This window comes from Alexandromys fortis, unplaced genomic scaffold, assembly GCF_014885135.2.
Source record: "Alexandromys fortis isolate MF-2015 unplaced genomic scaffold, M_Fortis_MF-2015_v1.1 scaffold_11, whole genome shotgun sequence".
In the NCBI taxonomy this organism is placed as follows: Eukaryota; Metazoa; Chordata; class Mammalia; order Rodentia; family Cricetidae; genus Alexandromys; species Alexandromys fortis.
This window is the reverse complement of record NW_026067912.1, coordinates 16,427,517-16,454,366: the sequence shown is the minus strand read 5'-3', so window position 1 is coordinate 16,454,366 and position 26,850 is coordinate 16,427,517. Positions and strand designations below refer to the sequence as shown.

General features: G+C 36.2%; 1 pseudogene; it reads left to right on the top strand.

Annotated features, from left to right (window-relative positions):
* Positions 1-14,555: 14,555 nt before the first annotated feature.
* Positions 14,556-14,875, top strand: LOC126499511 (28S ribosomal protein S33, mitochondrial-like; annotated as a pseudogene).
* Positions 14,876-26,850: the final 11,975 nt, after the last annotated feature.

The window sequence follows — 26,850 nt, the reverse complement described above, 5'->3', positions numbered from 1 at the left end:
CAAGACCCATATTCATTCCTGAGGGTAGTAACTCCAGGGACCTCTAGATCTCCTCTTTACCTCATCTTAAGAGCAGCTCCCACATTACCACACTGTGAAGTCCTGTTAACAAATTCAGTTTTATCTGAAGTTGACAACCGCGATAGCATATAATACACATAACGGTTAGGAAAGGAACAGATGCTTCTGGTCAAGTTTTCAGAAGTTGGAATTAACCTCAGCAGTATTATTTTATAGCCACTAAGGTTTCCACTGCTATGGATTTCAAGACCTATTTTTATTTTATATGTTTACATATTTTATTACCATAATTTTATTATGGTATTTGTAGATAGGAAAGTATTTTTATAAGAGAAATTTTGTGTCTTGATGTTCTAAAGGAGTACCTAACATTTTGAAGCTCTGTTCTTAAAGTTTATTCAGGAATATAGTTAATTCCAGTGTCAATAACATAAAGCATGACTGCCTTCTTAAAGTTTTAGAAGTAATGGGATCCACTGTCAACTTCTGACTGAAGGAACCTTACTAAGACCGTCATATAGAAATGTGCCCTTATCTGGGTACCGTGCTGGTGATGTTTACAAGAAAGATTTATTTGGGTTAGTTATTACTGCTATATCAAATTCCCTTGGTATTTAGTTTATATAAAGAAAAGGTTGCTTTTGACTCACAGATTGGGAAGTGTTAGTCTGTGGCTGGCTGGTCTCATTGATTATGAACCTGTCCTGAGGAAGTACAGCAGAGCTATTTGCTTATAGTCAAGATACAAAAGGAGAGAGAAAGAGAGTGGGTTTCTTAGTCTCCTTTGTGGGAATACTCCTAATGACCAGGAGATTTCCCATCTCACAACACTTCTTAGACTGTCATACCAACATGACATTAATGCTGTGCCTTTAGAGGCCATCTTTAATGCTGTGCCTTTAGAGACCATTTAGTATATTGACTGTATCAAACTACTTCATACTTCTTTGGCTCTTGGGTTGTAATCTGAAGCAAAGTCCTAGAGGAAGACCTGTTGATATTCTTTTCTAAATAATCATGATGTCGGACTGCCTTTTAAATATGTATGCTATACCCATAGACTGAAAATGCTCTCAACCTTGGTCAGAGAAGCTTCTTCTTTAAGTGAGCAGCAGTTAATGGAGAGATGCATGCTTGTTGAAGAGCTGAGAATAAAAGACTGTGCTCAGCTCTAAGTGGGATGTCTGTACTAATGTCTGTACTAGTGCCCCCCCCCCCCCCACCCAGGGCTCAGGAACATTGTAGAAGGCAACACAGAATTTAAGAGCTGGAGAATGATGAGGAATGTTACAAAATCTCTTTGGGACATGAAATAGCCATTGTTATATGGACTTATAGCAGCAACAATTAACTGCACAAGACATGTACAGCATAAAGTAATAATTCCACCACATTTGGGGGAGTTGATTTTCAGGCCTAGCCTGTCACTGGGGAGCTATTGGCAGCTGTTGCTTGCTCAGGGAAGGAAAATCACTCTTCTTTGTGATGGTGGCCTTTGGTAGCTTCCCATGCTCCAGTGGATATCCTCATATCCATGCACACATGGGCAACACTAATGGATTCGGTGAATACTGACAAACAAAACAAAAGACATGAAGTTAGGACAGGCAGTTGTTGGGAGGAAACTACAAGGGGGAAAATGGTGTGGATATGAAGAGATTTCATAGTATACAGGTGTGAAATGCTCAAGATAAAGAACCATGAATTTAAAAGTCGGATAGTGTTTTAAATGGGAAATAGGTAAAAAAAAAATATTCTGCAGAGTACAGGAAAAGGCCATTTCAACCCCTTCAGCATGATTTCCATGAGTAGGGATCTTCCCTAGAGTCGGAAAGTAATGGAACTGCTTAGACTTATTTGATGCTGACCATAGCACATTGGGAATAGAACACTCCCTTAGATGTTCAGTTTATGGCAGACATTGGTGAAGGGCAAGGCTACGATTCAGTTGAGTCACACAAGATAACTACTAAGTGGCTGGAGATAGTAGTGCTAGTAGGTCTCAGAATTCATTGGGAACCATGCCAATGGAAGGATATATCAAATCAATTTCAGATCACTGTAAGAGCAAAGCAGGCATTAAGGCCATACATGTCCAGTTAGTATGAGAGAAGAGACTATGTGAATGGAGGAGCCGGGCATCCCTGAAGAGCACAGAGGGTCTAGCCACCCACAGAGGGAGAGAAAAGGATCCCTGACAAAGAGAACTTCTGTGCTTCAGTGTCCGGTGGCCCTGGAAACAAGGGGTGCATAAAACAGACAGGAAGCTGGCCACATGGCCTTTTGAGGTTTTTTTCAGGTCTGCTTTTGTGATTTTCAAAGTGGCGGGAGGGATGGTGTCATGTAACCACTCAATTTCCGTTGTCCAAAATGAAAGATATTTTGACCTGAGATCAATATGATTTGATTACCCATTTTTATACTTATATGCCTTGCTTTGATTGGTCAAGAAGCATGAAGTAGAAGGAAGTTTACTCTCTAAATTTGATCAGTTCCTGAAGATCTTTCTTTGAGACAGACATATCAAACGGGCAAACCTAAACAATAAAGCTCCCTGACATCTGTGCCAGTTCTGTGTGTTAGTTTTCTCTCTGGCACGCATTTATAGAAAGAACAGGTACAGAGGACCCTGACATCAGAGATGTTTGCTAGGGGAGGAATCTAAATGGGTCAGAATCAGGCTGAAAACCCATGCGTTTTATTTTAGCTGAGGCTCCCATTGTCAGTTCATCTTCCTATAGGTGTGTTGGCAAAGTCTGCCATAAAGGTGGCTGACTGTGCTGACAGTGGAATCGAAGTCTAAAAGCAATAATAGATTTATGCAGATAATAGGAGTGAAGATAATAGGAGAGACCCTATTGCTCCTCTGCAGATGATCATTTTGCAGCCGGGCAGTAACATCAGTGGGTGGTGGCTGCCCTCAAAAAAACACTCTATTGCTGTCCATGTAATTCAAACTCAGATCCAAGACCGGTTCTCAACATCCAGTTTCAAGCAAAGGATTACTTCAGATTCCTTCTGTCATAAAAATTGTGGGATGGATGGAAAAACCCCTCTACTATCCAGTATTGCCTCTGTGGCTGAGATAATTTTGTAGACTCAGTAGTGAGTAACAAAGTAATGCAATAGTTTGTAGCTACACTGAGGTCCAGGGCACACTTATTTATTCCTGCGGAGTGGAGCAATTCTCTCTCATGTTCTTGGCATGCTGAAAATACCAAAAGTTCAAGCTGGACTGGCAGGTTAACACTGGGACATTCCTGTGTTCTTTCTAATGTCCGTGATTAATCTTACATTGCTTAGATTTTGAGCATAGCTAAGAATTAAAGTCACTTTTTGAATATTTATGTATAACAGAAAACCGCCTCGGCAATTTGGCTTGACAAGATGCTGAAATGCTCTTGATTTTATGGAATTAGTTTAAAAGTGTTGAAGTTTTAAACTTTTTCTAAATCAAAACACACAAAACAGAAAGTTTTGAAGTATTGACATACTGTATACATACCCCAAAACTCAGAGAAAATGTCCTGGCTCTAACATTTGAAATCACCCACAGTTTCTGATGATAATGAGATATTCCCTTGCCTTCATCCATTGCTTTTCTCTTCCTTCTAATTTCTGTTTTAAGAAACGAAAGAATAATGTTGAAGTAAAATTCCATGGAGAACAGATCTTTAATCATGAACACCCTGGTGACTTAAAGAAGATTCTGTGTTTTTAGGTTCTAATGTTGCTTCATGGAACCCACAGCTTTAAGTTTGCCCTTCTGCACTTTGGCTGCAGAAGGCTGCTGGCTAGCTTCAGAATGTTCCTGAATTCCCAGCTCTAACAAGCACCCCACAGAAATGGAAGTACTCCTGTTAGACACAAGATGGCAGTAGCACACCGTTTACATTTAACATTTCCTTAGAGGGACTCTAGTTGCTGATGTTGATAGTAATTATTTTGTGGTAAGTGAAATTTCTTCTGGAAGGCAAGAGAACAGGGCCTTTAAGAATCTGACCAATGTCATAATAACTTTCTCTTTACTACCCCAATTGCTATATTTATACATTTCTGATGTAGTTCTCCCATGACCTTCAAGATGAGCTGCTCAGAAGAAGCAGAATGATACAAAAAGTTCAACTATCTCCATGTCAAGTAAAGGAAAACATAAAGACATTGAGGCCAACCATTGTGAAGATGGCAATACTTCAGTAGCCTTGGAACTGCGTTCCGTGTTTCCAGAACTAAAGTAGGGTCGTGGTGTCGTTACCGATGTTCAATTAGGTTCATGACAGTTCTTATTAATGGGCTATTTTATTTTTTCTTTTATTTTAGGGAACTTTGAAGCTTTGTTTTCTCTCGTTTTATGAGTTCACTATACACGCAGACTTTCTCAACTTTTAAAAGAAAGAAGGATTTAAGGATATAAGCTTGCCCTTACTCGTTGTTTTTGTTTTATTAAAATGTAGTAAGCTACAATATCTATACTTGCTTGCATCCATTAGTCATTCAGTTAAAAATATGTAAGAAAACTTTAAAAAAAAAACAGAATCACATAAGGTTTCAATTCAAGATTTTTTATTTGTCTTTAAAAACCTTAATAAAAATCCAGAGGAATGAATCCTTACTCTGGCATAGGAACATATTAAGTTGCAAGTATCTGCAAGTGGTTCATGAAAACTTGAAAATAATGGTGCAGGGGGAGGAGCCTAGGAGTTCTAGAATTCTGATTTAGAGTTGCAACTTCCCTGTTGGCAAGGAATTTCTGGTGGTTTCCCAGAAGCAAATAGCTACCCCAGTGCTACAGAATGCAAGGTGGCAGAGCAACTTCTCAAAACATTTTTACTTTTAATTTGCTCAAAATTTAGAAAGGTGCAAAAAAAAAGTAGCTAGAATGTACTAAAAGCAATTGTAGAAGAGCTACATGCCCCCCCAAACTTCACGGCAATATTATAGGGTAGGAAGCAAAGAATGTATATTAGGAAAAAGCCTACTATGCCAAGTTTTGGCTTAAATTTAAAAATTTAAAAGTTTTAATGTCTATTTTTATTGTATCATTTATAAGTTACTAATAATCTTTTAGTGAATTCTTCTTGTAATTTAACAGTGAATATGGTTTTTAAAGTGAAAGTTTTGATATTGTTTTAACATTCGAAATTCTAGCAGACATCATTTGGAACAGCACTTCAGTTGAGATTTTGTGTGTAGGCTAATCTATGTTAACATCAGGTCTCCTGAAATAAGCTAAATCTCTAGAAGAAAACAAGTATAAGTCTTTTGATTAGGAAAAAGTATCAATGAGAAGGCTATATACTCTAAGTGGTCAGTATTTAAGAATTCATGACCTAAGGTCAGTGTTGACTACTCCTGCAGGCATGATACAAGAATGATTGCCTGAATGTATCTGAAAGTATCAGGGTAATAAAAGTTTATGTGAAACCCTGCCACCTATAAAATATTTAGTTGTTTGAGCCTTGAAAATTTGTGAGAAAACATACTTAAAGTTAGTAGAACTTGAAAAAAAAAAAAACCTCTTGCGTTGAATTGCTACAAGCATCTCCCATTCTATTTCCACTGTGAATGCTTATAAAAAGGTAAATATCTAATAGCAGAACAATAGATGTAGATGCTAGTAACAGGATTGCATTTCTGATAGCTAAATGCCGAACAAAATTCCAGTATCAGACATGAAAACCTCCTTTCAGGTTATTGGTCCAGGTAACCTCCAAAATAATGTAGGCTATTGCTGTTGCCCTTGGATTTTTCCAAGAGGTCAAAGATAAATCAAAGTTGCTAAAAATACTCTTAGGATTAAGTCTTATATCTTGGGATGTAAGACTCAGATGATTTCAGCTGAATCTAATCTGAAGTCCTCCTTCTTGTGGACTACCTTCTTTAGTGCCAGAAAGAACTATGCAAATTGCCAAAAGAGGGAAGCAGTCAATAGGCCTATTTTGCTATAACAACTATGAAACACAGTGATGACTGCCATATCAAGTTATCCCAAAATGCAATCCTGGCACTCACAACTTGCTGGTAACCAACTTCTGAGTAATTGGATTTAGAGCGTACTCACTGAGAAAGAAATCATACCTGGTACTGGTAATTTAGCCAACTACTTAGAACCAGTGATGTCATAGATCTTGGAAGAGAGCCTACTGCCACTACTTTACTGACATGGTTTCTAAATGTATTCTAAAACTTATGCCCACTGATAAATGTGGCTCTCATCCTATATCAAAGAAGCTTTGCAACACACAGACATCCTTGTAGAAAAGTATATCTGGTCATAATTCAGAGATCAACAGATTGTTAGGAGCCTAACCCTAACAGATACAACACAGCTCCTGAAATTAAAGTTCAAGGAACATTACAGAAGAGGGGGCAGAAAGATGGTAAACACCAGAGTATCTGCTGTGAGATCATGACTTCTAGAATTGACCAAAAAGTTACACACATGATACTTCAACAATACGGTTTAATAAGACCCAAACAATGACAGTCCCAATAAACATAGTGATGAAGAAGTGGGAAATCTCACGGGTTGGCACCCTTAGGCAGAGAACTATAAACAGCTGTAGGCAAGAAAGGGAAAATTTGCTCTCCAGGCATGACAGCCCTAACTGGTTATTCAATACAAAGTAGTCAACCTGAAATCTCCCACACTAAATAAACTCCATAGGTTGTATTTATGTGAACACTCACACACAAACACATTATTATATATTGTATATATATTACATATAATATTCATATTTATATTATATATACACATAACATATATGTATATGTATTCATCGTTGGAGGGATGAAAGGAAATGGAAGAAGTGATGTTAATCATACTTTAATTAAAACTTTTAAAATGAAAGCAAAACAACAAAAAACAGAAAATAAGGACATTCATAATGTCTAAATTCTGAATGTGTTGATATTTGACATCCTTCAGGCTAGCAAAGTCTACTGGAAGGACAAGAGGCCAGAGAGTTGGGATAAAGTTCTGTTTCAGTCACAGTTATCAGCAGACATGTAGATATAGTTCATATAACTTCTGGGAACATCCACCATCCAGCTCATTAAGTGTCCCCTTCTCCGAATAGCAGGAGTTCCTTTGTCCTGCAAAGGTCAGAGGAATCAGCATGACAGCTCCCAGTCTCTTTGCCTGCACACCGAATCACAGAGGGCATGATTAAGAGAAAGCAGATGTGTTTTACTCTACCCTGGAAACTGGTCACTGCACTTAGGGCTCCTTTGGATACCTGCTCACATTAGCCAATTGACTTATGTCAATTATTCTCTGCTTCTAAATTTTAATATTAAAACTGATATTCAAAGGTCCTACAAGTCAAAATTCACTGTTTAATTATAAAATGGATTTGCCTAAAGACCAGAGACTTATTAATACAAAAGGTATGTAAGAAAATAGTCAATTTTGATTTTGTTTATGCAAGCTTCAAAACACTAGCAAAATGAGGTCTTCAGAATACATGTTTTTATTTATTTGTTTGTGGTATGCTTTATGTGCATGGTGTATGTGTTTGGTACATGCACATGGGTAGGTGAGTGTGTGAGGAGATGGGTCAGGATACATGTGCACATGGATACCAGTTGTCTTCTTCAATCACCTATGACTTCTTTCTTTGGCAAAGGGTCTCTCATGGAACCTGAAGGTCACATTTGCTGTTAGGTGGACTGGCCAGTGAGCTCTTGAGTAAAGTTAACATACTGTAATAGATTTGGCTTTGTTAATGCATAAGTTATATCAGTAAAAATATTCCAAATATCTGAAAGGTAGATTTAAATTAGCCAGTATATGACATATTAGAGAGAAGCATTAAGTGGTTCTTCCTTTCTCTTCCTTCCTTCCTTCCTTCCTTCCTTCCTTCCTTCCTTCCTTCCTTCCTTCCTTCCTTCCTTCCTTCCTTCCTCCCTCCCTCCCTCTCTCTCTCTCTCTTTCTTTCTTTCTTTTCATATTTTATGTTTTTTCAAGACAGGGTTTCTCTGTGTAACAGTCCTGGCTGTCTTGGAACTAGCTCTTGAGACCAGCTCCTCAAACTCAGAGATCCATGTGTCTCTGCCTCCTGAGTGCTGGGATTTAAGGTGTGCACCGCCACTGCATTGCTCTCTTTCTTTTCTTTTTTTTTTTTTATAGAAAAGATACTTTCTGCTCATGTAAACCAGTTCCATTTTGAGTTAAGATTTGGAGGAAGAAGCATGTCGGATTTATTGAGATTTCACCACACACACAATGTCTTATCTATCTGTCTGTCTGTCTATTTTTTTCTTCCCTTCTCAGGGAAATGTGCTATTTAAAACCCATTGGAAGTTATTACCCATTAATACTGATGGTATAGAAACCATGCCCTACTGTGTCTTTTTTTTTTTTTTTTTTTTTTTTGGTTTTTCGAGACAGGGCTTCTCTGTAGCTTTGGTGCCTGTCCTGGAACTAGCTCTTGTAGACCAGGCTGGCCTCGAACTCCCAGAAATCCGCCTGCCTCTGCCTCCCAAGTGCTGGGATTAAAGGCGTGCGCCACCACCGCCCGGCCCTACTGTGTCTTACACAGAGGAAAATCTCCTTGGTAGAATTCCAACAAGAGAATGATGAGAAAAAGCTTATGAAGTGGGGAGACAGATGAACCAGATGGACAGATGGAATTGCTTAATGCTTTAGGTGGTAAAGTAGTCGTGTCTTGACTTCATATTAAATTTGAACAAATTCTCTGTTATCACAGAGATCAAAGTTAAAATGATATGATTATAATTATTCCTATAGCATGATCACATTTTAAGAGAATAAATGGTTTTTACAACTAAGTAGTAGTCATTGTGTAAATGGACCACATTTTCTTTATTCATTTTTGGTTGAGGGGCATCTAGGTTTCTTTCAAGTTCTGGCTATTATGAATAATGCTGCTCTGAACATAGTAGAGCAAATGTTCTGTGGTATGAGTGTGCCTGCCTCCGGGGATATACCCAAGAGTGGTATTGTTGGGTCTTGAGGTAGATTGATTACCAATTTTCAGAGAAATTCACATACTGATTTCCAAAGTGGCTGTACATGTTTGCATTTCCAACCAGCAATGGAGTAGTGGTCCACTTGCTCCACATCCTCTTCAGCATAAGCTGTCATTAGTGTTTTTCATCTTGGCCATTTAGACAAGTATAAGATGGAATTTCTCTGATGGCTAAGGAGGTTGAGCAATTCCTTACATGTCTTTAGCCCATTTGAAATTCCTCTGTTGAGAGTTCTCTGTTTAACTCTGTACCCCATTTTTTAAATTGGATTATTTGGTGTTTTGATGTCTAGTTTGTTAAGTAGTTTGTATTTTGGAGATGAGCCCTCTGTCAGATGTGGGGTTGGTGAAGATATTTTCCCATTCTGTCATTTTGTCTTATTGATTGTGTCCTTTGCCTTAAAGAAGCTTCTGAGTTTCAGGAGGTCCCATTTACTAATTGTCAATCTCAGTGTTTCTGCTACTAGTGTTATTTTCAGGAAGTGGTCTCCTGTGACAATGACGCCTTGAAATTTTCAGGCAAATGGATGGAGCTAGGAAAAAAAAATCCTGAGTGAGGAAATCCAGACCCAGAAAGACAAACCCATTATGTACTCACTCATAAGTGGATATTAGATATAAAGCAAAGGATAATCAGTCTACAGTCCATAATTCCAGAGAAGCCAGAAAACAAGGAAGACCTTAGGAGAGACATACATGGATTTCCCCTGGGAAGTGGAAATAGGCAAGAACTCCTGAGGATATTTGGAGTGTTGGGAGAGGGTGAAGAGTGAGGAGGGTAGAAGGGGAGTGGAGAGGAGAACAGGAGGATTTGGGAAGATGGAGTTGAGGGAAGGACAGAGAGGGAGAACAAAAAAAAGATATCTTGAAAGAGGGAGACATTATGGGGCTAGCAAGAAATCTGGCACTAGGGAAATTCCCAGGAAATCACAAGCTTGACCCCAGCTAAGAATCTAAGCAATAGTGGAGAGGATACCTTAACTGCCATTCACATGTAAGCAGATTGATGACTATCTTTATTGCCATCATAGAACCTTCATCCAGAAACTGATGGAAGCAGATGTAGAGATCCACAACTAATCATTGAGTTAGTTCCCAAATTTAAGTTGAAAAGAGGGGGGGATGATAATATGAGCAAAAGGGTCAAGATCATGATGGGAATACACACTGAAACTGCTGACCTGAGCTAACAGGAGCTCACTGATGACTGACAATGGGGGAACCATCATAGGACCAAACTAGGTCCTCTGAATGTTGGTGACAGTTTTACGGCTGGGGCAGTCTGTGGGGCGACTGGCAGTGGGACCAGGATTTATTCACAGTGCTTGAACTGACTTTTTGGAGTCCATTTCCTTTGGAAGGATACTTTGTTTAGCATAGATACAATGATGAGGGCCTTGGTCCTGCCTCAAATGATGTGACAGCCTTTGTTGACTCCCCTTGGGAGGCTACTGCTGCTACAGGCCTCACCCTCTCTGAGAAATGGATGAAGAGTGGGGTGGGGAAAGGTGAAAGAATGGGATGGTGGAAAAGAGAGGGAACTGGTACTGATATGTACAATGAAAAAAAGAGATTGTTTAAAACATAAAATAAAAAATAAGAACAACAACAAAAGAATAAGTGGTTTTATTTCTCTTTTCTTTTGCAGATTATAATTATTTCATTTCCTCCTTTCTTTTCCTCCCTTAGCCTTTCAATATACCCCTCCTCACTCTCTTTTAAGTTCATGGCCTTTTCCATTAATTGTTGTTACATACCTCCCTTCCCACTCATTTCCTAATATATAAACTGCTCAGTTTCTATATTATTCCTTATATGTATGTTTTCAAGGAAGATCATTTGGTATTGGATAACCAATTTCTCCCCCTCTGATAATTCTTCTGTTGTCTGTAGGTTGTTGTGTAAGGTTGAGGCCTCCTGATCTTTTCCTCATTCAGTTCAGCATGTCTATTGTTTTCCTTGTTCAGCTCATATTTAGACAGTAAGGTTGATGAGACTTTATGGATGTCGTTTCTGAAATTACAAGGACTCCCAGTCTCACAGAAATCTCCCGGATCCTCTGGCTTTCATAATCAGTCCTCCCATGTCCTTCCTCAATGTTCCCCGAGTTTTAGGTGCAGGAGTGGTCCTGTAAATATTACTGCTGGGACCAGACTGCACAGTTCTGCACTTGGATTGGTTGTGGCTATCTGTATGAGCTCTCTGTTGCAAAGGGAAGTTTCCAGTGAGGAGTGAAGCCTGCACTCAACTGTGGTTATTTCTTTGCTTTAAAGTAACATCATCCCAATTTTTTAGAGTTTGAAGGCATCTCTTTCACTCCAATTGGGCCATCCTCAGCTTCTCGGCGTCTTATTGATTTGTGGGTAGATGCTAGGCCATTGTTATTGCATAAAACATCCCCAAAGATGTGACAAAGCACAGACAAATGAGGGAGAATGTGTTTAGAGGTGCTGTGATTTGATTCATATTACACAAAGTCCCAAGCAAGGGACAGTAAGGTACTTTTAGAATTTAATCCACCTTAAAGCTGTCACATTTCTGTGTAAAGCTTGACATCTTCCTGAATTATATTTGGCAGATTTTATAACATTAGGAGAGAAAAACAGTTACTAACAATTCATGTTGAACACATTTAAATAATTTAAATATAGCTAAACTCTTTTGCATACTGTCAGAGTTTTCTTCCAAGGGAGCACGTTTGAAAATAAAAAGGATGTACATTTTAAATTATAAATAAATGAAAACATTTGAAGAAAATGTTCCAAGGCCTGAACTCAAAGATACTAATTAGTTCTCTATCAGTTCAGCATGTTTTGCCAAAACAATCTTCTGCTAGACTTTAATCTTGTTTTTCAGTGAAGAACAGTCTTTGGATGTCTTTCATGAAGAAGTGGAAGGCAAAACAGGGAAAAAATAAAGACGATAATTATTTGTATATGCCATGACAGTGGTTGGACTATGGTTACCCCTCAAAGGAGCCGCCCTTCACAGATTTTACACAGCTGTCCATGGAGATAACCATGTAGGTTCATCTCTGCTTGGGTTTTCATAATGCCACCACGGCAAGTGGACTCAATACATTCCCCCTATTCTACATTACCTCACACGGTCAGAACACTAATGAGCATCTATGGATAGAGACAAGGGTGTAGGCAAAGGTATATACATACAATCTAATCCAGAAAAAAAATAGAGGAAAGGTGTAGAGGAAGAGAAAGCAAAGGGATGTATGGAGAATATGCCATCCTAGGGAAGACTATGAAAAGAAATTAAGGGTATGTAATTTTGATGTGGGTAGTGTGTCTCAAAGGTTAAGATTTACATGTAAATATGTATCAGTATCGATTGAACTCAGCTTCCAGAGAGGATTTCATTTTAGCTTGCAGATGGTCTCCTTATTGCTTTCTCCTCACATGACCTTCCCTTAGCAGAAAACAAAAGTTTTGCTCCCTGGTGTCTCTTTGAGAAGGACATGAGGCATGCTATGGAAGGACCTCACTCGTTTTCCATGCTACATTTCATTTTTCTTTAAGGACCCATGTCAAACATAATCACTTACGTTTAGGGTTTCCACATGAATTTGGGCGAAGTGTGTGATGATTTGTTTCATGAGGTTCTCTGAGTCACCTTCAATGAAATCTAAAAGCCTAAGAATCATAGGAAACCAATGCTAAATTGTTTTTATTGTTTAGACTTCAATAAACGACCTAAGAAAGTTATGAAATGTTGGCCCAGGATAATAGCTATGAAAATCTGAATGGAACCAGTTTAGCTGGATTAGAAAAACATGGCTCTCAATTAGAAAGATCTTCAGGCAAAATGGTTGTAGTTAAGACAGCTATCTATATAAGAGCAAGTGTCTATGATATGAATTTTCAGAGTGTAATTAATTTTTGCAGTTTATTAAACTTCAGCCTGTATTTCTCAGAAAAGCATCATCCTGTATCTTTTAAATCTTGTTATTTTAAAAATTGTGTACTTTGTGATTGTGTGGGTTATGAGCATCACAGCATGTATGTTTGATGCCTGCAGAAGTCTGAAGAGAATGGAATTTCAGGTGGTTGTGAATTCCCTGATGTGGGTGCTGGGAACCAAACTTGGCTTGTTCTTAACACCTGCGTCTTCTCAGTATTATCCTGTATCTCACTGGGATCCCTTTAAAATAAAAGATTATAAAGTTACATCACATGGAGAACATCAAATGGTATTTTTTTTTTTCAGTTTTGGGGGTAAACATTGTTCACCTTCCACAGTTTTAGTTCCCCTTTCTTTCTGTTTTGTTTTAACTTAGTCTCCTAGTCATTATACTAGCTGATTTGAAAAGCTGGACAACAGTAAATAACTATGGTATATTGTAAATATATTTTACAACAGTGTTGAGTATTGCTGTTTTTCACCTTCCTTTCAGTGATACTGAAGCATCCTCTTTGACATGTGCAGGAAAAGTTCAATTCTAGTCTCATTTCTACATTCCTGCAAATTCTAGACAACAAAATCCAGGATAAATTCCTTTACATATTCTATCATGATTTCTTAGTACCATATAGAGCTTATAAATACAATCTATAATCTTTCTTCTGTCAGTATTATACCAATACACAAAGCTTTTTAATTTCCAAGTAAAGAGCACAAAATTGTCTTTCATCTTAATAAATGACCACATACTATTTACCAGAGATAGTTAAAGTCATTTGTAGTTTTGTTATATAAAGTTTTATTACTTTGGTGTGATTTTACCTTTTTAAAAATGTTTTATTTATTGAATTTTGCCTTTGGAGCTTTCCTGAGAACTATTTCAATTTTTAAAAATCATTTTTATTTTAATTTACTACCAAGGAAAAGGGTATTCAGAAAGGTTATCTTACGCCACTGGCAGTGGTTCAAACTCAAGTTCATATCTCTTAAGAGTGACTATATTATGACATGCTGTATTTCCAAAATTTAATGTTTAGTAATGGACTAAATTTAAACAATATACGAATATAAATACCAAATGGGTTTCCTTTTCTTATAGCTGTGGTTTTAAAAACCACACAGTATCACTCAAGGGACTAACTAAATGAAAAGTTCTGTGCTTTAGCTCAGTCTTGTGATTAGATTCATATAAAATTATCAGCAAAAGAAACTACCGAAAGACTTTCTAGATATTTTCCAAGACCCATTTTAGCATCAAAACTGTTTTGAATTTTTTTAGCCTTCTTTGTGGAAAATTTTGGCTTGGTTTCTTTGGTCTTTGTGTTAATGAAATTTGTTCTGTGTCTGTGTGCTTTCAGACTCCCTCTTTGCTGTGTCTGTATTGGAAAACTAAAGGTGGCAATTCATTTTGCTTACTAAGGAATTTTGTTATTCACTCTGAAGTACTAGTGACATTTATGGAACAAATCCTTAAAAACTGTGACCTTGGAGGCTGCCAAACTCTTACCTATGGAAAGTTTGCAGTAGGCAAAATGCCAATACAGTTATTTTAATTTGTAGACATTCGGGGAAGCACGCGAGCAAGGTCAGACGCAGGGAATCTTACACCTCACAGCTTAAGAAATGGCTTCGCTTTCAGAATATGCACTGCGCATGTCTCGTTTAAGTGCCCGAATCTTTGGTGAAGTGGCCAGGCCTACTGATTGAAAGTCCATGAAAGTGGTGAATATGTTCAGGGAGCAGCCCTTGGCCAAAAGGAAAGAGACTTACGACTGGTATCCAAATCACAACACGTATTTACACTCATGGGCACACTCCGTTTCCTTGGTCTCTACAGAGATGAGCATCAGGATTTTAAGGATGAGCAAAGACGTCTAAAGAAGCTCCGTGGAAAGGTGAATCTAAAGAAAGGAGAAGGGAAAAGAGCTACAAAAAAGAAATAATACCAGCTTGTCAAGAAAGAAAATTTCTTCCTCAATGACTAAGAAAGTATCTCATTATCTTTTCATATATTAGAGGAACATGACCTTCCTCAGTAGACACCAACCCTGTGTTCACATCCACTTCAGTTAAACTGTAACTGGTTTCTTGAAGATATTCTAATTCTTCAAAATTATACTTACTTTGGTTTTGTAATATGAAGTTTACCTAATTCCCTAATGGGATGAATAAACTATTGTCTTGTGATTTGTTTAAAAAAATTAGTAGACATTCTTGGTCAGGAAGGGGAAGTTTCACATTTCTCTAGATGTGAAGTTAAATGTTAACAAATTATTATTATTTCTTCTTAAAAAGCCAAAATAACCCCTTTCTCTACTTCAAAGTTGAGTAGGGAGAAGCCTCAGCTTTGATTGTTGTGTGGCAGTTAGTCATTATTAAATCTAATCTTCATTGCAGTGAGTCTATATTTATCTGCAGTAATATGTTCAAGGTATTTTTTTTTTATTCCACATAAGACATGTCCTTCTGCTGAATTAGAGCATGGAGCATCACAACTCAGGAACAGTTTTTCAGCCCATCTCCATAACAGCAATCCTTAGACATTTTAAGTAGATTCAAAACAGAGATAATTTTGTATTCCTGTAAGGTATATTTGGCATCTCTACAAGACACTTTGGACTCACGTATTTCCATATGCACAATATTGCAGAAATGTCTTTTATGTTCTTTTCTTCATTGTAAAATCCAGAATCAGGGTGAACAGCTCATAAAGTAGATAAAATTACTGGAGAACAAATAGACCACATTAAGCATCTCTGAGCCAGTGTTGGTGAGTGGCACACGGAATCTGAACATCTTTAATAGGATTCAGGAAGTGGTCAGGAGTAAGGCAGCTTCTTCACTACAAACCACAGTAGCTTAGGCTGCTGTTTAAAAATTTTATTTCTATTGTGTGGCCACATTATGTCAGGAAATTTATCCACCCTTTTTACCCACATAGATCATTTCTGTGTCTTCAACTCTTTCTTTTAAATAATATATGTAATACTGTGGATGGATTCCATCATTTTCTTTCTCCAAGAATGATTTTTTTTAAAGAAATCAGTATTTTTCAGAGAAATATTCCTGACAGACAGAGAGAGTAGACATATTTCTATGAAATACAACTGAAAACTTGTTTACTATTTATGAAATAAACACATAAAAGCTACAAGATGTATAGAAGAAGCTAGATTAGCTAAGATTTAGACTTAAAAATGACATGGTGGGGAGTTCTCTTAGTCTTCCGTGTTCCCTGTACATGAGTCTTAGAAATAAAGAGGATTAGAATTCTCAGAAATCATAAAAGAATCATAGAATCTCCATTTAAAACAAAACTTTTATATAACGTCTGCTATTCTCTGACCAAATACCAGAGATAATGGTGGTGCCTACCCCATGTCCTAGTCAGAGAAGGCTAAGGAGGAAGATTTGATTTCCATTCTTGCCTTACTAGTAAGTAAAGTTGTTCTCCAAACTTTCACAAGAGGGACGCCAGAGAAAGCTAAGCAGGAAGCTGTAATTTTCATTCCTGCTAAGACCGATCAGCTGCCCTGGCACCTTTACTAGCTTCAAGGATTACCACAAAGGGAATTTGAGCTTCCACACCTACCTAGCCATAAAGAAAAGTATCCACTTTCTTTCTAATCATGCCATGAAAGCTACAGTGGTATTAGGGATTACTGCCTCAAAAGCTTGAGATTTCCCACTCATCCAACAATAAAGATAGCACTGCCATTTTCTTTACAATGTTGCCAGGGAAAGCTCAGAGGAGAGTTGAGACTTCCATCATTGTTCACATTCTCCTCTGTCATATTATAAAGGACACACCAGAGGAGGTCATAAAGCTCACCTACTCTTTTTCACCAGGATAACATATGCTAATGATCGGTGGGAAAATCTAATGCCCCCATCCCATATTCAATAAAAAAAAACTACCCTTTCTGTCCTTCGAGTGTCAATGGAACTTAAGTTAAAGATCTGAAATTTTACCTTTACATATACCACACCCTCCTTCAAAATATTGCAGTTTTGATCCCAGCAGAAGTCCAATAAAACACATCAGAACCACTAAGGTTTTAAAGAGTATCATTCACTATGACAACAACTATGGAGATTTTTAACAGAATGAAAAATACAGTCAGTGGATGCCAAGTCTAAGAAAAGGGAGATGATAGGACTCAAGAACCCCAAATTATGTGCAGCCATGTGCAATTACCCTTAACGAAGCAGATAGAACCACGCTGGAAAGAAAAAAAAAAAGTGAGAAGCCACTTTGGTGAAAAAAACAATAAACCAAGAAAACATAAATAAAATTAAAATAAAAATAAATTGGAGCTGGAGAGACACTCAGAAGTTATGAATGCTTGCTGTTCTATAGGATCCAACCCATGCTGGTAATTGCTAATCATCATAGAAATACAAACTGAGACCACAAAATATCATCTCATCATGTTTATAATGACTGTTATCAGAAGGCAAAATATCTCTGCATGGTGCAGATGTGGAGAAATGGAAGTGCTCACACATCCCTCCTGAGAATGCTCATTTAGTGTGGGCATTATGTAAGGCAGTATCAATACTACTTTTAAAAAGCCAGAAATATAACTACTATATAATTTAGGCAATATACTACTTGATATACAAACCCAAAAAATATTTAAAATCAGTGTGTTAGAGAAACCTGAATTCTTCTATTTATTGTAGCTATCTTTAAAACTATATAGATATTAGATTAACTTATCTATTTATTTGTGGACGAATGAATGAAGAATTATGGTATATTTACTAATATACTCAGTTGCTATTATTCAGCAATGAAAAATGTTACATTTTGTTATTTGCAGATGTATAGATCGAAATGGGAAATGTGTAAAGTCAGTCATTAAAGGGCAAAAAGAGCCCTCATGCTTTTACTTACATTTAGACATTAAAAGGTTGATTAAAGAAGTATAGTTTAGAATATCAGTTCTCAGAGAGTAGAGAAGGTTTCTGGATCAGACTTGAAATCCTCCTTCCCAGGCACTAGTTTTCATGGTATGGTAAAGCATTATGCAAGTTTCCAAAAAGGGAAAAAACTGATAGTCCTACCCAGCTATACTCCCATAGACCAGGAAATGACCATCATTACATGATAACCCTAGGGTTCAATTGGAGCATGTGTCCCTTGGTGGTAAACAGCAACTCTCTACTTGTACTTAAGATCCTTTCTCTGAAGACAATTGGATTAGGCACCAATTTGGTCACAGGAGATGGCCATTTCAGGCTACTTACCCACAATCGCTAGGAGTCGAAACTAGGGTCCTCCCCATGGATTCCTGGGAGATTCTGTTGCACTTAACTGACAACCAGGCAGCCTACATGAAACTGACCTAGGCACTCTGCATGTATCCTACAATTACATAGCTTGGTTCTCTTATGGGACTCCTGACAGTGGGAACAGGAGCTGCCTCCTACTCTTTTACTGACTTCTGGGATCCTACTTGTCATACTGGGTCACCTTGCCCATCCTTAGTTTTACTGTACCTTGATATGCCATATTTTACTGATATTCATAGGAGAATGCGCTTTTCTGGATGGAGATTAGGAGGGTGATGGGGGAATGGAGGAGAGGAACTGGGAGGGGAAGTTGGGGGTAGGGTGAGGCTGTGGTTTGGGTGTAAAATAAAAAGACGGATTTTCTTAAAAAGGAGATCCTTTCAACACAAGGATCATGCACTGGAAACCTAGCCAATTATCTAGGGCTTGTGAAGTCATGAGTCCTGGATCAGAGTCTACAACCACCATTTACTAAACCAGCATAATTCTTAGCTACATTTTAAATATCTATCCTTATACTACAGAAAAATATAGTATTTAGAAGGTTTGGAAGGAAGATTGTTAAATGAACACTAGGATAGAGTTGGTAAGAAGAACAACTTCTAACTTTCTACAGAACAGTAGATAGCTACAGTTATCTTGAAATAACTGATTACATACTCCAAAATGACTAGTATAGATGATTCTAAATCATCCCAAAGGAAATAAGTATCATATACACACAATACTTATTACACTGTACCACATAAACATGTACAATTACTATGTGTCAATGAAGAACAATACATATGTATATTTATACATATATATATTTAAAAATGACTTTAGAGTTGAAAAATATGACAATTGAACTGAAAATTTATTATCATTATTAACAGCAGACACAGAAGAGAGAATGTAAGCCAGAAACATAGAGAATAATTAAATTGGTGGGAAGGGCTAACTAGACAGAAATGAAGCAATATAAAAATTTTATTAAGTGACTTGGAGAGGGCATTGACTTAAGAAGATGAATACGTGCACACTATGAAAATGTTCAAAAAAGTATGGGGAGTAAAGATTGGAATATATTTAAACAATTTGCAGCTCTTGATAGATTAGCAACTGAATTATATTTTGAATATGGCCTAGATAAAATCATACTATCAAAAGGCTCAGAAGCATTATGCAAATGAAAGCAAAGTCATACCAAGAATGACATCTATATAAATAAAAACACAGAGACAGAAAAACCTAACTTTATACCCATGGGACAAGAAAGCACAAAACTGACAGCAATAGAAATGGAAAGGATAAAAAAGTGAATGTTAGATTAAAAAGAGATAAAATAGAAGAACTAAGAACAAAGAAAAGTTAAACATATCCTAGTTATTTGCTTGAAAGGACAATAAAAAGTAACAAACTATTAACCTAACCAAAGAAAGAAAGAAAGAAAGAAAGAAAGAAAGAAAGAAAGAAAGAAAGAAAGAAAGAGACAAAGAATGGCAAAGAAAGAGCTAAAAAAGAGATGAAAAAGTCAACAAATAAACAAAAGGAAAGAATAAAATCAAAATGAAAGAGACATTACAACAGAAGCTATGGGAATTAAAGGATTTTTAGGAGATTAAAATAAGTTATATTATATATCCAGAAGTTAGATAACCTAGAGGAATAAATGAATAATTCAAAAAACATACAACCTTCACAGACTAAATAACGAAGTCCTCGGAAGTCTACAAAGACTTTACATAATATAGATTTGAGTCAGTTACAAAAACCTCTCAATGGAGTAAAGTCCATGATGACTTGCTTTGATTTTGAATTCAACCAAACATTTAAAGGGAAATTCAAGTCAATTATTTTCAAATTGTTTCAAAAAAACATGAGGGAAACACTTCTTCACTCCTTTTACAAGACTGGCATTATAGTCATACCAACTCCAGTACCAACTAGGAAAATTACCAGTTGCTTTTCCCAGGAATTTTAATTAAAAATCCTCAATACAATATTAACAAAAAATAAATACAGAAACAACAAGAAAGTAGAAAACAACAACAATTAAAAAGTACCAGACCATTAAGAGAGATCACGTTCTGTGACTAAAGGAGAACTCTTCCTGGGATACAAGGGCATTTCAACAGGTGAACATGGGGTAATGTAAAATGCTACATTAATAAAATAAACATTTAAAAATCTGATTATATTAAGTCAGTAAAAACACCTAGAATACTTAAATCCATTTCATGATAAAACATAATTTTTTTACCAAAATAGGAATTGGAAGAAGTTACCCCAACACAATAAAGCCCTAATATTAAAGGCCTAAACTTATTATTGTACTTACCAGTATAACCCAAAAATTTCTTGAAGATTGGCACCAAGGGAAGGATCACAATGCTATCACTTTTTTTGCAATGAGAAATAACAAAAAAGTTACATATTTCAAGTTAAATATCAGAATAGTGGCTGATCAATAAAGTATGCAACTAAAGACAAGTCATGAAAAATAAGCAAAAACAAAAAATCCAAAAACTTATGACAATGGTCTAGCAAAAATAATTGCCAGTGATGACATGGCAGTGACTAATAAATCTATCAAAATCATGTTTGTCATTAATAGTTTTCAGAGGAACAGTAATGAAAATAATGATAAAATATCCTTTTCAGGATGGCTAGTAAAAAAAAAAAAAGCACAACCATTTTGGTATAAATAGGCAGAAGTGGGATCGTGTCTACACTATTGATGGGATTACAGACTATTTTAACAACTATACAAGGCAGCACCTCAATTATTCAAAACTTAAAATTATCATTGCAAGGTCCAAATCAGGAGCAGAAGGAGAGAGATCACTAGCAAGGAACTCAGGACCGCGAGGGGTGCACCCATACACTGAGACAATGGGGATGTTCTATTGGGAACTCACCAAGGCCAGTTGGCCTGGGTCTGAAAAAGCCTGGGTTAAAACCGGTCTCTCTGAACATAGTGGACAATGAGGACTACTGAGAACTCAAGAACAATGGCAATGGGTTTTTGATCCTACTGCACGTACTGGCTTTGTGGGAGCCTAGGCAGTTTGGATGCTCACCTTACTAGACCTGGATGGAGGTGGGTGGTCCTTGGACTTCCCACAGGGCAGGGAAACTTGATTGCTCTTTGGGCTAACGAGGGAGGGGGACTGGTTGGGGGGGGGGGGAGGGAAGGGGGAGGCGGCGGTGGGGAAGAGTCAGAAATCTTTGATAAATAAATTTAAAAAAATTATCATTGCTGTGTAACATAGCAACCTCACTCTTCAATGTTTATCCAAAAAATTAATATTAAGATCTTATGAAGGTCCCAGTAACCGTATGTTTCTGTATCAATATTCATGATAGCCAAAATATGGAAACAACATATATGTCTATCAAGAAGTGGCAGAAGTAATGCAGAATGTTTACACAACCTGGAAAGTATTGCATACAACTACCAGGGACAGATACTACTATCTATGATTAAATGGATGAATCTCGATATTATGCTCAGAGCAACAGTTTTATTTAAAAATTTTCATGTCATTATATGTTATATATTAAGTATAATCTCTCATACCATTCTATCCTACCAAAGATGTTCTTTGATCCCTTATACTATTTTAGTTCTATTTTCATGTAACATATATGACTTTATATATCTTTATAAGATGTCCAATTATAATAAAGGAAAACCTTATAATGACTTTCCAAGACTGTGTAAACTCATTTAATAAGATTATATTCAGGTACATGCATTTTTTTGAAAATAGCATCACTTATTTCTGGCTAAAAAATTCCATTTTTTTTTTGTACATTCAACTGTTACTAGGCACCTATACTTATTTCACAACTAAACTATTATGAATGGTACTGCCCGTAGCTTTACCAGTGTTTAGATTTGTTTTAATTTTGTTTTAGATTTATTTTCTTTGTGATCATCATTCTGATGATGGAATCTTGATGTACTTTTGGCTTTCATTTCTCTGGAGCCTAGTGAAACTAGCCTTTTATATAAGCTTACTGGATATTTGCATTTCATTTCATTAACTCATTTACTGATTTTCTTGTTTGATTTCTTATTGTTTAGTTTTATTTTCTAGTTCTAGATATATTTTAAATAATAATAATATTCATGAATTTCTTAAACTGTGACATAGCCTCACATACATGGCAAAATTTAGTGGTGTTGTGATGATACGGTGAAGATAATACACTGAGTATATCCTCACATGGAAAGACTAGTTTTAAAAGAATGAATCTGTTGTTTCCATGGTAACTCATTTGGATGAGTCTCTGGCTGATTTGTCAGCATACTCTCTAACTGTGTGTGAGGGCATGTAAATTTTCACATCCAATCAAAATTCTAATGGGATGAATCACAGAAAAACAGATGTTCCCTGATTTGTAGATGTTCAGCTAGCAAATGTTTAATGGGAGAATGATGGAAAAGCAACATACATTTAGCAGAAGTCATTGTTCCAATTTTAATGTTTTCTGAGGACAGTGATATGAATTTGCTACTCTCTTGAGATGCTGAACAGCATCACTAATCTGAACCCCTGAGTCATGTGAGGGTAAACTGAATATTTTATAGTTTAGTGTTAATATGATACTTAGTAGATAAGATGTGTTAAATGCATTTTGACTCATGTTTTCAATATAATTTCAATGAGTCACTAAGGTACAACCTGTAATAAAATAAGGGACATCTGAATACTTATGAATGTATTACAATTCATTTGTGGGAACAAAGGAATGAGAATGACTAAAATAACAATTAAAAGACTAGAAAAAGTTAGGGGCTGGAAAGATGGCATAGCAGTTAGGAACACATTGCTATTCCAGATGACTTGGGCTCAGCTCTTTCATAGTGGTTCACAACATCTGTAACTTAAGTTCTAGGGCATCTGAAGTTCTCATCTGACCTCTGTAAATACCAGATGACCCATACATTGAAAGTTTAGTACCAAAGGCAATATTAAGAGATTGTCAGATTAAAATGTCACTAATTTTATTTGTAAAGCTAATTCATTGGTGAGTTAATAGCTGAATGAGAAATCAGAAAGTAGGGCCATGTTGGAGAAAGTCAGTCTCAGATGGCATGCCATTGCGGAATTTGCTGGTCTGTTGTTGCTTCCTTGATGGAGGAAGATCATTGGTTAAATAAATTGCCTTGGCCCTGATAGGTTAAAACATAGGTGGGAGGAGTAAACAGAACAGAATGCTGGGAGGAAGAGGAAGTGAGCTCAGACTTCACAGCTCTGCTCTCTGGAGCAGAGACGCCATGCTCCCCTCTCCCGGGTAGACGCGATAGCTCTGCTCTCTGAGGCACACGTGATGAAGCTCTGACCCAGGATGGACATAGGCTAGAATCTTCCCGGTAAGCGCATCTTGGGATGCTACACACCTTATTAGAAATGGGCTAGTCCAGGTGTGAGAGTTAGCTGAGAAGAGGCTAGATATAATGGGCCAAGCAGTGTTTAAAAGAATACAATTTGTCTGTTGTTATTTCGGGGCAGTAGTGTGGTTGTGACTGCCCACATTGGCCAAATTTACATGAAAATCAGGAGCAAAGAAGCAGAAGAGAAAAAAATGTTAAAATATGCAGTCTTGCTCAAAAAGGAGTATGCTTCATATTGAGGACAATGAGGGTGCCCTTAAGAGATTTTAAAATTGTGCTTAGAAAGCATATGAAGTGGGTTTGTGGGAGGAATTTGAGAAACTTGGATAACCAAGTAATAATGCTGTACAGAATGCTAGAACTGTTGGATCTAAGAACACCTGAAAGCTAATATGAATATGGAGAACAAAGGCCAGAGCCACAGGGTTTCAGACTGATGGGAACTGTTTGGAGAATAGGATTAGATTCCATTTGTCCTCAATTCTGGTGAAGAATCTCAGTCTTACTAATGAATTAACATGTCATGTTACTAGCTAGATAACTGTCCTTAAGAATACATTATTGCATAATGTGAACATATTAGCTTTTAGGGAAAGAACAATTACCTTCATAGATAATAACCATTTGCTCAAGATTATAAAACTCAAAGTGTAGAAATGAATACAGAACTGTTCTTCTGAAATCTTTTGTTCTTCTTGGAAACTTGGCTAGGAACCAAAAAGGAAGGAGGAGAGAAATGGCTGTGTTCAGCATGATAAAACTTTGAAATTAGCTCTTTCATATGATTCTCTGTCTAATAAAGTTTTGATCAATAACATATGGCCACAATCTCAAATAATTTAGTATTGTATTTCCTTACACTAATAAAATTAAATAAACTAATCCTATTAATAACTTTAGCATGTCAGTATTTTTGTTTCATAGCTGCCAATTTACCAGAGTCTTCAACTACAAACATTTGCCTCTTGAGTGAAAGGAACAAAATTGTTGTAAGAATGGGAACATAGAGTTTGTGTTCTAATAGTGGATGTAGTAAGAGTTATACTCAATATTTCAGCATCATTTTTTCTAATGCACACTACACATCAGCAAATTGATTCTTACTAGACAGTTATTTTTTTCTTTCTATTTTTAAAAGTCATTAAGTAAAGCTCTTGGAAGGAATCTGTGTCCTAACTATTCTACTATTGAAAGTAAATGGGGAAAAAAAGATCCATGAAGACAAGTGTTTCCTTCTGTGGTATGATTTTGATAAATTTAAATAAATATAGTCAGTATCATAGAGAAAATATCTTTTCTTTGCGCATTCCATATTCAGAATCAAATCTAGTAGTCATGTATCCATACCACTTCATATTGAAGAGGGTAGGATGGTAAATTAATTTCATTCAATTTGCCATTGAATTGCAGAATAGCTTATTAGTATAGCCTTACAAAGTTCAATTATCCACATATACCTTTTTATATATAAATGTATATATAAAACTCATATATGTATATAAGATATATTATAGTATACATAAAATATATAAACTATTGCACACATATGCAATTTGAACTTACTTTTTGATAAATTATTATTGACAATTTTTTTGTTAGCAAAGCAAGAAGCATTCCAGTGATGTGTTGTTCTATGGGAAAACAATTATTTATTTTACTTTTTATTTTTTAGTCAGGTCTTCCTAATTCTTCTCCAATCCCACTGCATTAAAGTAATCTGAACATAACATTTAACAACATGGACATGACAGTTTCTTATTGTTAGAGATAAATATATTTAATAAGTTACATAAAAGAATTATTTCAACTGTTCCTAATAGAACATTAAAAAAGAAATTAGTACATTTTTTGCATCATCTTCATAGAAATATATGTGTATATACATATATGTGTATATATACATAAACTATAGGGGCCCATTTTTAGACTAATCTGTGATCTATTCATAAAAAGATAATTATTCAATAAACAAACATGACTATTTTTGATAAGCATTGTTACCATTCAGTTTAATGTAGCATTTAAGAGTTTGTGTATACTTGACAAACCATGGCTGTATAATAGCACCCCTGTTCATTGTTTTTTTATGTGTTCTGTGGGATTACACTTATAGGTTTTAGTACCCTCTGTATTTGGTCATTTGTCATAATACATGGTTATGGATCAACTTATATAATGAGTTCTGACATTAATAGGTATTTATTATTATAGTACTTTTTTCATTGACTCCGGGAGAAGAAATTTAAGTTATGCAACCACAGAATTGCCTCTAAGTTGGAATTTGTGGCTCACTGTCTGAAGTATGGTCTAGACAATTTCAAATTCCTCAATTCTAAATGGGCTGAATAAACTGCCAACTTGAACAATGATTTAGCTGAACCATTGAATTTCATATTTCCATGCTTCAATCTATCTGATTTTACTAAATGTTGGACCCAGACGTGCAACCCTGGTGTCCTGATTCCATGATCTAGCCATGAATTCGAACTACTTGGATCCAACCCACACAATCTTGCAGTCTGTCCAGCACAGTGAATACCAAACTCTTGACTTTGAGTGCTGCGTGCGTGCGTTCCTGCTTGTTTTGCAGTGAAGGCTAAAGAGAAGAACAGCTTCTTAATGAGTCAGATTCTTCTGGTGGATTGGCTATATCCTTGCATCTGTGTTGGTTATGTTGGTAATAGAGTTAATTGATATGACTTACCAGAGATATTTAATATGCCATTGATTGAAAATATCTTTGAATACTTGCCTTCAGGAAATTTGCCAAAGGCTAATAATGTAATTATCAGTATTTGAGCTTATATATGAAAATATAATTTATAATATGATTTAATAATTCAAATATGATGCCTTTCATATGCAAAATATTTTTCTTAATGTAGTTAGGAATTCAGAAGTAATCTATAATCTATCTCTTAGATAACTGTAATCAAATTAAGATGTCTAGCTATGTATGTATTTACACATGGGATACACACTAGTTTTCTCTACATGCTAAAAAATAAAGGCAAAGTACAATCAAAATATCAAAGCTGAGACAAACGGAAATTAAGTAGAAGGAAAATAGCACTTTGTGGAAAAGATGTGGCTGACTCCAATTTATAAAGAATAAAAAGAGAACTATTGGAAAAATATAAACAAACAGGACAAGGCAAAGAAGTAAATAAGGAAATGTTTTGAGAGATAAGGAATAGCTATTGTGATGATAGAAACTGTAGGTGTAAGTTA